At 42.6% G+C, this 9,720-nt stretch overlaps 1 long non-coding RNA gene across 1 annotated transcript; it reads left to right on the top strand.

The window, feature by feature from the left end:
* The first annotated feature begins 2,420 nt into the window (after window positions 1-2,420).
* Window positions 2,421-9,242, top strand: LOC119462897 (uncharacterized). The gene is made up of 3 exons (XR_005194277.2): window positions 2,421-2,485; window positions 5,027-5,240; window positions 9,048-9,242. It is a non-coding gene; the product is annotated as an uncharacterized LOC119462897 (long non-coding RNA).
* The last annotated feature ends 478 nt before the right edge of the window (window positions 9,243-9,720 follow it).

The raw sequence follows: 9,720 nt of genomic DNA, 5'->3' as shown, positions 1-9,720 counted from the left end.
TGGGTGACTCGTCTCAATGGTGGGTGTACTGGGTGGACGGTGGAATACATACTGGGCGACCTGTGCAAATGATGGGTGAATGATGGGTGTACTGGTTGGATGGTGGGTGAATGGTGTGCGTGCTGGGTGAATGATGGGTGTACTGGGTGGATGGTGGGAGGACAATGGGTGACTATATACTAGGTGCTTCAGCGAACACTTTCAAAAATGTTTAAAGGTTGCCTGTGGTAGATAGCACAATTCTAGTTAATGAGCTGGTCCACTCGAAGAGGCGGACGTTACTTGCAAAAAAATAAATTCATAATCAACAATACAATTAAGAAAAAATCACTAATTAGGTTTCTAACTAATTGCCGATTGTCCCATATTCCAATTTACAAATTCTAGCCGTTGAGTTTGCAAGGCGGATCCACGAATTATCAGGATGACACCAGTTTGGAGATAACAATGATTAAGATATAAATGTTTTGGTTGCCTGTGGCAAATCGAACAATTCCAGTTCATGATCTAGTCTACTCGAAGAGCGGACATATAGTTGCACAAAAAATTCAAATCTTCTGTTCAAGTATCGGTGTTACACTTTAAGCAGTTAAATCAACATTGGAAGTGGTTTATTTTCTACCATCAGTTAGATTGAACTTGTTCAGTCACACCTTCTTTGGAACTTCATCATGTTAAGCTCAATGTTCTTGCCAGCGTCCAAATTTTGAGAGTGATGCCTGGTTTTTACTCGAAGGGTGCTTGCATCCTCTTTCTTTACTACATAAACATTAGGTTGTTTCTCAAGGGAAACTGCCTGTGGAATGGTCTTGAAACTCAATCTGATTAGCGTATGATTGAGAAGAGTGTGCATCAGGAAAGTCAAGTTTCTTTCACGACTGCCTTCTCTGCCAAACAGCTGGGAACGTTCTTGCACTTTTGCAAGATTAAGTATATTTACATATTCCCAAATGCTACACAGCGTGTTCATTTTTATGTTTTATGGAATTGTTAGAAAATATGCTGTGGCAGGTAGCATAATTCTTATCATTGAGCTGGGTTATTCGATGAGGCAGACATTAGTAGCACGAGAAATGGAAACACATATTTAACTATCATTAACGAAATTTCACTAATGAACTTCTTAGTGAATTACTTTACGACAATATATTGCCATTTACAAATTGTAGCCGGTGAGCTTGTCAGGCGTATCCACTTGGAATTAATTTCCAGAATGACACCAGTTTGGAGATGCGCCATCGAACTCGCTGTAAAAATGCACTGTTATTCTACTTACTTTTTTACCAAAATGCTGTTTTATACATGGAAGCACACAAGTAACTGGAACGCCCATGTATTTCGTCCCACAGTTTGGGAAATATCTTGAAACTGGTGTCATCCTGGAAATTCATTTCAAGTGGACGTGTCCTGCAAACTCACTGGTTACAATTCGTAAATTGCAATATGTGCCGTAAAGTAATTAACTAAGAAGTTCATTAGTCAATTTTTATTAATTAGTTGAATATGTGTTTCGATTTCTCGTGCTGCTAATGTCCGCCTCTTCGAACAACCGAGCTCAGCGATAAGAATTATGCTACCTGCCGCAGGCCGTTTTTAAAAATTCCTTAAAGTTTAATTTTGAACACCCGGTATATATATGTACGTATGCGCTTGGTAGCTTTTGCTCTAGTGATCACGGTGAATGTAATAACAAGATATGTTTCCGTATTTCAATTAAGCTATTGATTGCTGGAACGTACGCACGAGATTCTCGAATACAGTGATACTGTATTCGAGAAAATCACCTAATTGTTGCCACTCCATGAGTCTGGGATATTCTCATTAAATTAATTACTAATGCATCTGGGTACTTTCTCGCAAAAAACACGACAGACAATGAGAAACTTAATGACTTCTGAACTGGTGGAAGATGTGTAAATTCCCTGTGCCCGTTAACGAAAATGTCAACTAATTGACTATGCCGAAGCGCCGAAGCTAAAAGCTTCAATAATGAACTCGTGACGCCGCTAACTGCTGTTTGCGTCCCCTGCATTCTTGTCATGGAAATGGGCGCGATTCACCCTTGTCGCACGATATGCACACGACGTCGACAAGCAATGCCAAAGAGATCGATAACGCTCAAGCCGGTTGCTTTGCTGGTGACACCACAGGTGAAACCACATATACGTGCTAGCGACGGCTGCAAGCGACGTGACGTGGAGGGAGTGCGATACGCAGATTGGTTGATAATTTGCATGCGTCGGTTAACACCGTCACTGTTACGGCGGACTCGTACTTTGCACTGTAATTTGCCCGTAAGTGCAATCACTACTGCTGACAGTCTTGCCACGAACTTTACCCCCATTGCTAAAGAGATGCGTTTTCTGGGATCGAGCGGATCGCCGCCAGAACACCGCGCCTGATCATACACACCGCGCCTGACCGCACAGTTTGGATTCAACCAGAAAGCTTGCGGCAACACCGGAGAAAGTGGCTGCTGTGAAGAGTAAGTGAACAGTTACCTGAATTTTACCTGAGTTACCTGAATGATTTACATTCACTACTGTATATCAGAAAGTAATCTGGATGAGTAGCGTTGACACAGCAAAAAGAAATGCCAAACAATGATTGATGCTAGTGCCTACTGTTTATTGTCTTAAAGACAAGTGAGATTTTCAGCACCTTATGTTCCTTGAAAAGTGTAATGCAGACTTGACATGTTCGATCATCGTTTTCCATGCTGCAGCATTCATCCTAATGCTCTTGAAAAAATGTTTCTGAGTAAAATTAATTTGGTTCTGACACAGCTTGGCAAATTGTGTGGTCTGAAAAGAAGCTATTTAAACCACTGTCTTTCCAATGTGGTGACGGTGGTGATCTATTTGTTATAATCTGCAACATTCAGAGCCATGCGATTTCTAAGCACATCTGTCTTATTGAAATTTGTGACATGTGTCCTATCAGTACTTTTGGCTTACTTGCAGCGATTTCATTTTATTTGAGAATAGAAATGAAGAAAGAATTACTACACAAAGAAAGCACCTTGCACATTAGTGGCATGTCAGTTATAAAATGGATATCTGTATTTGTCGTGATAAGCCTGCGATAAATTATGCCTGTTGTCGACGCCAAAAAAAAGCAAGGCACTGAGGCATCATACAAAGTTTCAGCACTCGCCTCCAGCTTGGATTAGAGCAGATGACTACACAGTGTGACTGTAACTAGCCTTTTCCTTTCTGTGCAATTTCAATTTCTTTGTAAATATAACTGTCCGTAACTCTTTTTTTAGCACCCACAAACAGTCTCCCACAATTTCCATTTGCTGCAAGAATATGTTTATTAGAAATAAACGAGCATAACAGATTGCTTTGTTTTATTTTGAGACACTTCCTTAGGCTACTTTACATTGAAGATGTATTGCAGGTCAGTTTATCAAAAAAAATATGGTGTTTGAACAGTGATACACAAAGACATTGATTGGAAATGATGCATTGTGGACAGCACAGAAAATCAAGGACTAAGGAAACAACACAAAATTGTTGCTGTCTAAACTGAAGGTTTATTTAGAAAGCGTTGGTGAACATGACGGCCTTGATATAAATGAAGAAAATTTCTTAAAGGGCCCCTAAACATAACATCTGACAGTTGATATTTCAAAGAAATGTGCGCATTATGTAGAGAATGCCATGACCATAGTCTGGTGAATGCGGCAGTGCTATGTGCTGTGGGAATGCCACAAATAAAAAAAAACTTATGTACTGCTCCCCTGGCCTTTCTGGCACTGCCTCCGTGCATCACGATGCCAACAGGGTGCTCCAGGTGACCTCGGCGTTAGGAGCAAAAGCTGTCGACCAGTCAATCATTGAGGAAGGACAGAACCGACATGACAAGAGCCCAATTTTATGTTCTGAGAATGCCGGAGGGGGTCGCCCATTGTGCAACACTGAAGCGTTTGTGAAGGTTCCATTAAGCTATCTTAATGGGGAGAGTGATTAGGGGCAGACAATGGAGGAACCTTATTTCTGCCGTGCAATGCAATTCGTAGCTTTAGCTGCACTTTGTAGTGTAGTATGAGGGCACGAGTAACGAGTGTAGCGAAGGAGTGAGAAACAGTGATGGCTTATCAGCGGTTTATCAAATGCCTTTACTTGTGCTATTACTGGAGCGCTTTGTCAAAAAATTCTTGCAGCTTACGTTCATGTGCACTACAGTTCTCGCTTATAACAATCGCAGATATAACGAATTATTGGTTTAAAATGACCGCATTTTATTGCGTTTATTATTTTCTGACCATGCCTGTTCAAACTGCGTCCACATATAATGAACATACTCAATAGCACCGTACTGTTAAAACAAACATGTCAAATCCGATCGCAGTAAAAGGAGGGTGCACACCAAGTTCTGAAGTTTGCAATTGCGACGGGACTTGGCGCATCCTCTGCACCAGTTTAGTCATGACGATGATTTAACTGCGAAGATGAGTGAGTGCTGCACGTGGATTTCAGAAATCGCAAGGAAATTCACTCTTTTTCAACCGTGCAAGAGTAATCATGCTTTCAAGGCATTTCTCCAGTGTTCTTCAGAACGAGGCCGTGCAGTGTATAATGGTATTGGCCTTTGGAAACTGGCGCACATGGCTCCCTCAGGTCACGTGTGCTCTGTTCTGAGTGTGACACTGCTTACAATCTCGGAGGCCACGATGGCACTTGTTTTTGCACTGTTCTCTGCATGGTACTGCGCCTATTTGAACCAATTTTTTGCTTTCTCCATCAATTTCCTTATTGCAAGATTAAACTGTATAAAATATGACTGCTTGCTGCCCACAAGGTGGGGAAATTTTATTAGTTTAATATCCTTTACAGGAAAGGTTAATTTCGTGGTAAGAGTGGGTTTAACCCGATTTTTATAACGCTTTTTCCAGGTGCAGAAATGGGAAATTATGGGATTTTATCAGAAATCAAAGGACCTAACCTATACAATATTGTTTTATGCAAGTGTGTTTTAGGGTTACGATTACTGGTAAAAAAATACTTTCTATCTGTTGCAGGTGCAGATTGGTGTGGGATTTGTGATGCCACTCAACAAGTGGCATTACATACTAAAGTGTACCTCCGAAGCCAAGTGCGCATTAGGTCTGGCACAGCACCTGTGGACACCAACACAAGCTGGGGAAAGAAGCCTGACTGGGCCGGTCAGCCGGACTATCTCTGATGCATCTGGGAAGCTTCTGGCAACACCAGAGAAAGTGGCTGCTGTGAAGAGTAAGGGAACATTCACCTCATATAAGAAACTTGACTGTATATCTGAAAGTTATCTGGATAAGTTAACGTTGATGTACACACAATGGAAAGAAATGCCAAAGCAAGAATGATGCGAGTGCCTATACATGTGTCTTTTTCTTAAGCCGTATATATGCACTGTCAAAGCAGCATAGGATAATATCAAGATATTGGTTTCTTGCGAAAACTGTCTGCAGTTTCCCCTATAATCGGTTTCAATGACAAGCAATCAAGAAAGTCAGCTGGCAACATGTGCCTTATTTGAGCATAAAGATGAGGAAAGAATTACTACACAAAATAAACACCTCGCACATTATTGACATTTACGCTATGACATGGATAGTTGAGCTTGACCTGTGTGCAGCTTCCTATAAATTTTCATGCCTGTCATCAGTGCCCTAAAAAAATCAAGGTGCTAGGCATCATGCATTGTTCTAGAACTCGCGGCCAGCCTGGATTAGAACGGATGACAACATATTGTGGCTGTAACGCCTAGTTTTTCTGCGCAGTTTCAATTGCTTTATGAATGAAGTGCCAGTAACTGTTGTACTGCCAACAGTCTGCTGCAAATACCGTTTGTTGCTAAAAAGGTTTTTAGGAACAAACGAGCATAAGAGATTGCTCTGTATATTAAGATGCTTCCTTAGGCTTTTTTACATTGAAGATGTAGGCTAGCTTAGCAAGGAAGCTATATGGGGTTTCAAAAGAACACTAAAACATTGGTTGCCATCATTGCAGCTAAATAAAGCATGGAAACCAGCCATGACTACGGCTTGTACATTCAAAAAATTTTATGCCTACTTGGCTAATGCTAAAGTTACGACCCGCTTCCTCGCCCACTGCATGAAATACAGACTGCGGCTAACGGTAGCAGATGACAGAACTAGCACCTTGCAGGTCTCCTGCATTCGTTGGAGACATCTTAGGTTAGCAGCGCGACGATCTACATGGAAGCGAGAGAAGGGATAGGAAAGAGTGCTGACTTACAACAATTTTATTGCGCACATAACCAAGGTTTAAATACCACGCTAAGGCACAAAAGAAAAAACAGAAAGGTAGCACGTATTCAGGACTCGGCTTCCAACATACGATATGCAAATCATGTGGTTAAATATTGCACTTCTTTATCGCACAGTGACAATGAAGGGGCACTGACACAGCGCTCCTCAGATTTATGAATTTCGAGCGCTTCAATAATTTCTCTAGTATGTTTGTTTTTGTTGCGACTGATAATTTATGCGCTATCAAATAAGGGTTTGCAACGGTGGTCTCTGCAATGAATACCAAGATGACCAGAAACAGAGTTGAAAACGTGATTATTATGATCCTTTAATCGTTCATTGAGACAGCGTCCCGTCTGACCAATGTATTCGCGGCCGCAGGAAAGAGGAATGTTGTAAACAACACCTACAGCGCACGTGACAAAGCGGTTAATATGGTTGGTTCTGCAGCAATTTTTTTTTCTTAAGGATTACAGTTGACCTATGCGTGACAGCTTATGTGGTGCCAAAAACGCATCGTCACCAACATGCCGACCAACTTTCTTGATATTATGGGACGTGTGGATGTAAGGGATGACGCTGACTTTCTTCCTGGACATGGCAGAATCTGAGTTGCTAGCTTTTTATTGCTTTTGCAAGCTTCCGGCTACTGACGCCAGCAGACTGCCTGGGTCGCCCGATTGCTCAAGTCTCCGGGCCTGTTTCCCGAAACTGGTTTCCATTAAGTGGTGACAGGACTTTGAAAGGGAATTAGTGAAGCATAGGCTAACGATTCCTTGCTGAGCTTTGAATGGGCTGAGTTAAAAGGTAAAAGAGCTTTGCAAGCTCTGGGTTCATACATCCAGCACAGTTGGTTGTTCCTAAAAATGAGTCAGGTCTAAAAACCTAATCGAGTCGGCAACTGGCAGCTCATGGGTTAACACAAATGTATGAAGACATTCTTTAAACAGCGATAAAGCATCACAGTAGCTAGTTTCGACAGTGTCGGGGTCAGTATCTAAAAGAACCAAAAAAATCATCTACAAACCTAAACTTTTTCCACGAAAGACGCAAGGAGTTTGGAAAGTGCACAGCCGTGAGTGGCTAGCAAGATGTCACTCAGCATGGGCGCTATGCATGAACCAATGCAAACCCCGCCCCTTTGTAGATACGTCTTCCCGCCGTGCGCTTTCCAAACGCCTTCTGTCTTTCGTGGCATGTTTTTAGGTTTGTAGATAATTTTTTAGTTCATTTAGATACTCACGCCGACACTGTCGAAACTAGCTGCCGTGATGCTTTATCGCTGTTTAAAGAATGTCTTCATCCATTTGTCTTAAACCATGAGCTGCCATTTGCCGACTCGATTAGGTTTTTAGACCTCAGACTCATTTTTAGGAACCACCAGCTGTGCTGGATGTATGAACCCAGAGCTTGCAAAGCTCTTTTACCTTTTAACTCAGCCCATTCAATGCTCATCAAGCAAGAAATCGTTTGCCTATGCTTCACCAATTCCTTTTCAATGTCCTGTCACCACTTAATGAAAACCAGTTTCGGGAGACAGGCCCGGAGACGAGCAATCGGGCGACCCGGGCAGTCTGCTGCATCAGCAGCCGGAAGCTTGCAAAAGCAAGGAAAAGCTAGCAACCCAGATTCTGCCACTTCCAGGAAGAGAGTCACCGTCATCCCTTACATCCACACGTTGTCCCATACTCTCAAGAAGTTGGTCGGCGTGCTGGTGTCGATGTTGTGTTTTCGGCACCACATAAGTTGTCATGTTTATGCAGGCAGGTCAACTGTAATCCTAAAGAAAGAAAAAAAAAGTTGCTGCAGAACCAACCATAATAACCGCTTTGTCACGTGCGCTGTACGTGTTGTTTACAACATTCCTCTTTCCTGCGGCCGCGAATACATTAGTCAGATGGTACGCTGTCTCAATGAACAATTAAAGGAGCATAATAATCATGTTTTCAACTCCGTTTCTGGTCATCTGGATATTCATTGCAGAGACCACCGTTGCAAACCCTTATTTGATAGCGCACAAATTATCAGTCGCAACACAAACAAACATACCAGAGAAATTATTGAAGTGCTCGAAATTCACAAATCTGGGGAGCGCTGTGTCAGTGCCCCTTCATTGTCACTGTGCGATAAAGAAGTGCAATATTTAACCACATGATTTGCATATTGTATGTTGGAAGCCGAGTCCTGAATACGTGCTACCTTTCTGTTTTTTCTTTTGTGCCTTAGCGTGGTATTTAAACCTTGATTACGTGCACAATAAAATTGTAAGTCAGTGCTCTTTCCTATCCCTTCTCTCGCTTCCATGTAGATCGTCGCGCTGCTAACCAAAGATGAAACTTTACCAACACGCCCGTTAAGCCAACCTTGCGTTAGAGACAGTCTAGCCAAGTTGTGGCTCTCGAAATCTGAGAGAAATTTGGGTGGTTGAAGAGCAGACAAATTATGCGAAATCGGAAGCAATAAATCTGCCTGACGGTGCTTCGAATGCAGCTGCCGTTTGACTAAACTTTGTAGTAAAGCCAAACTCCTGATGAGAAGAGGCGTAGCTTTGGAAAACACCTACTAAAACCCATGCGACTCAGCAAAATAGTGTGATGCATGTGCATACATTCTCACTGAAAATAAATCTGCTCGGCCATGTGCGCTGGGTAGCATATTTGTGTGTAATATATGCTGCATTGTATTATTTGAAACTTGTTGAATCTTTTGCAGCAGATTTCCTACATTCACTTATTACTACAAATGGTTTCAATAACAATTTATTTCTATATTTATTGCACTCTTTTAGACTGCCTGGAGAAGTACATCGGGGAACATCCGATGGGGCCACCAGCACCACCTCCAGAGTACCACCTTGCTTCTGTAACGAAGCACCTTTGGAGCTTCTCCACAGAAGCGGGCGCGAGGGCAAGCGAGTATGGAAGACGTGAATCGCCTTAACCTATTGCATTTTTTCAATAAAGTGTGAAGATATGGAACATATTATGGTGCTACACATTGATTCCTTATGGCATGAAAATGTAGCGGCATACTTGGCCACATGTAGATACAGACTGCACACTTTGCAAGACTCAAGAACGCATGAAGATAGCCCATCATGAGCTTCCTAAGTGCAATGGCTGCTCCTTCGATTCATTACACAACTTGCATTTGACCTGATGTGCCCACTGTTATACCCAGCATTCCACCCATCGCCCAGCATTCCACCCATCGCCCGGCATTGCACCTATCACCCGGCATTCCACCCATCACCCGGCATTCCACCCATCACCCGGCATTCCACCCATCACCCGGCATTCCACCCATCACCCGGCATTCCACCCATCACCCGGCATTCCACCCATCACCCAGCATGCCCACTGCCCAGCATGCTCATTACCATAATCCACCGTGATGATGGATGATGGATTCCATCATGCCCAGCATCGGGCAAATTTTCAATAGGGTTATTTCCCTTTTTT

Source organism: Dermacentor silvarum, chromosome 8 (assembly GCF_013339745.2).
Source record: "Dermacentor silvarum isolate Dsil-2018 chromosome 8, BIME_Dsil_1.4, whole genome shotgun sequence".
Lineage (NCBI taxonomy): Eukaryota > Metazoa > Arthropoda > Arachnida > Ixodida > Ixodidae > Dermacentor > Dermacentor silvarum.
Note: the sequence above shows the minus strand (reverse complement) of the source record. Positions and strands in the feature narration are given on the sequence as shown.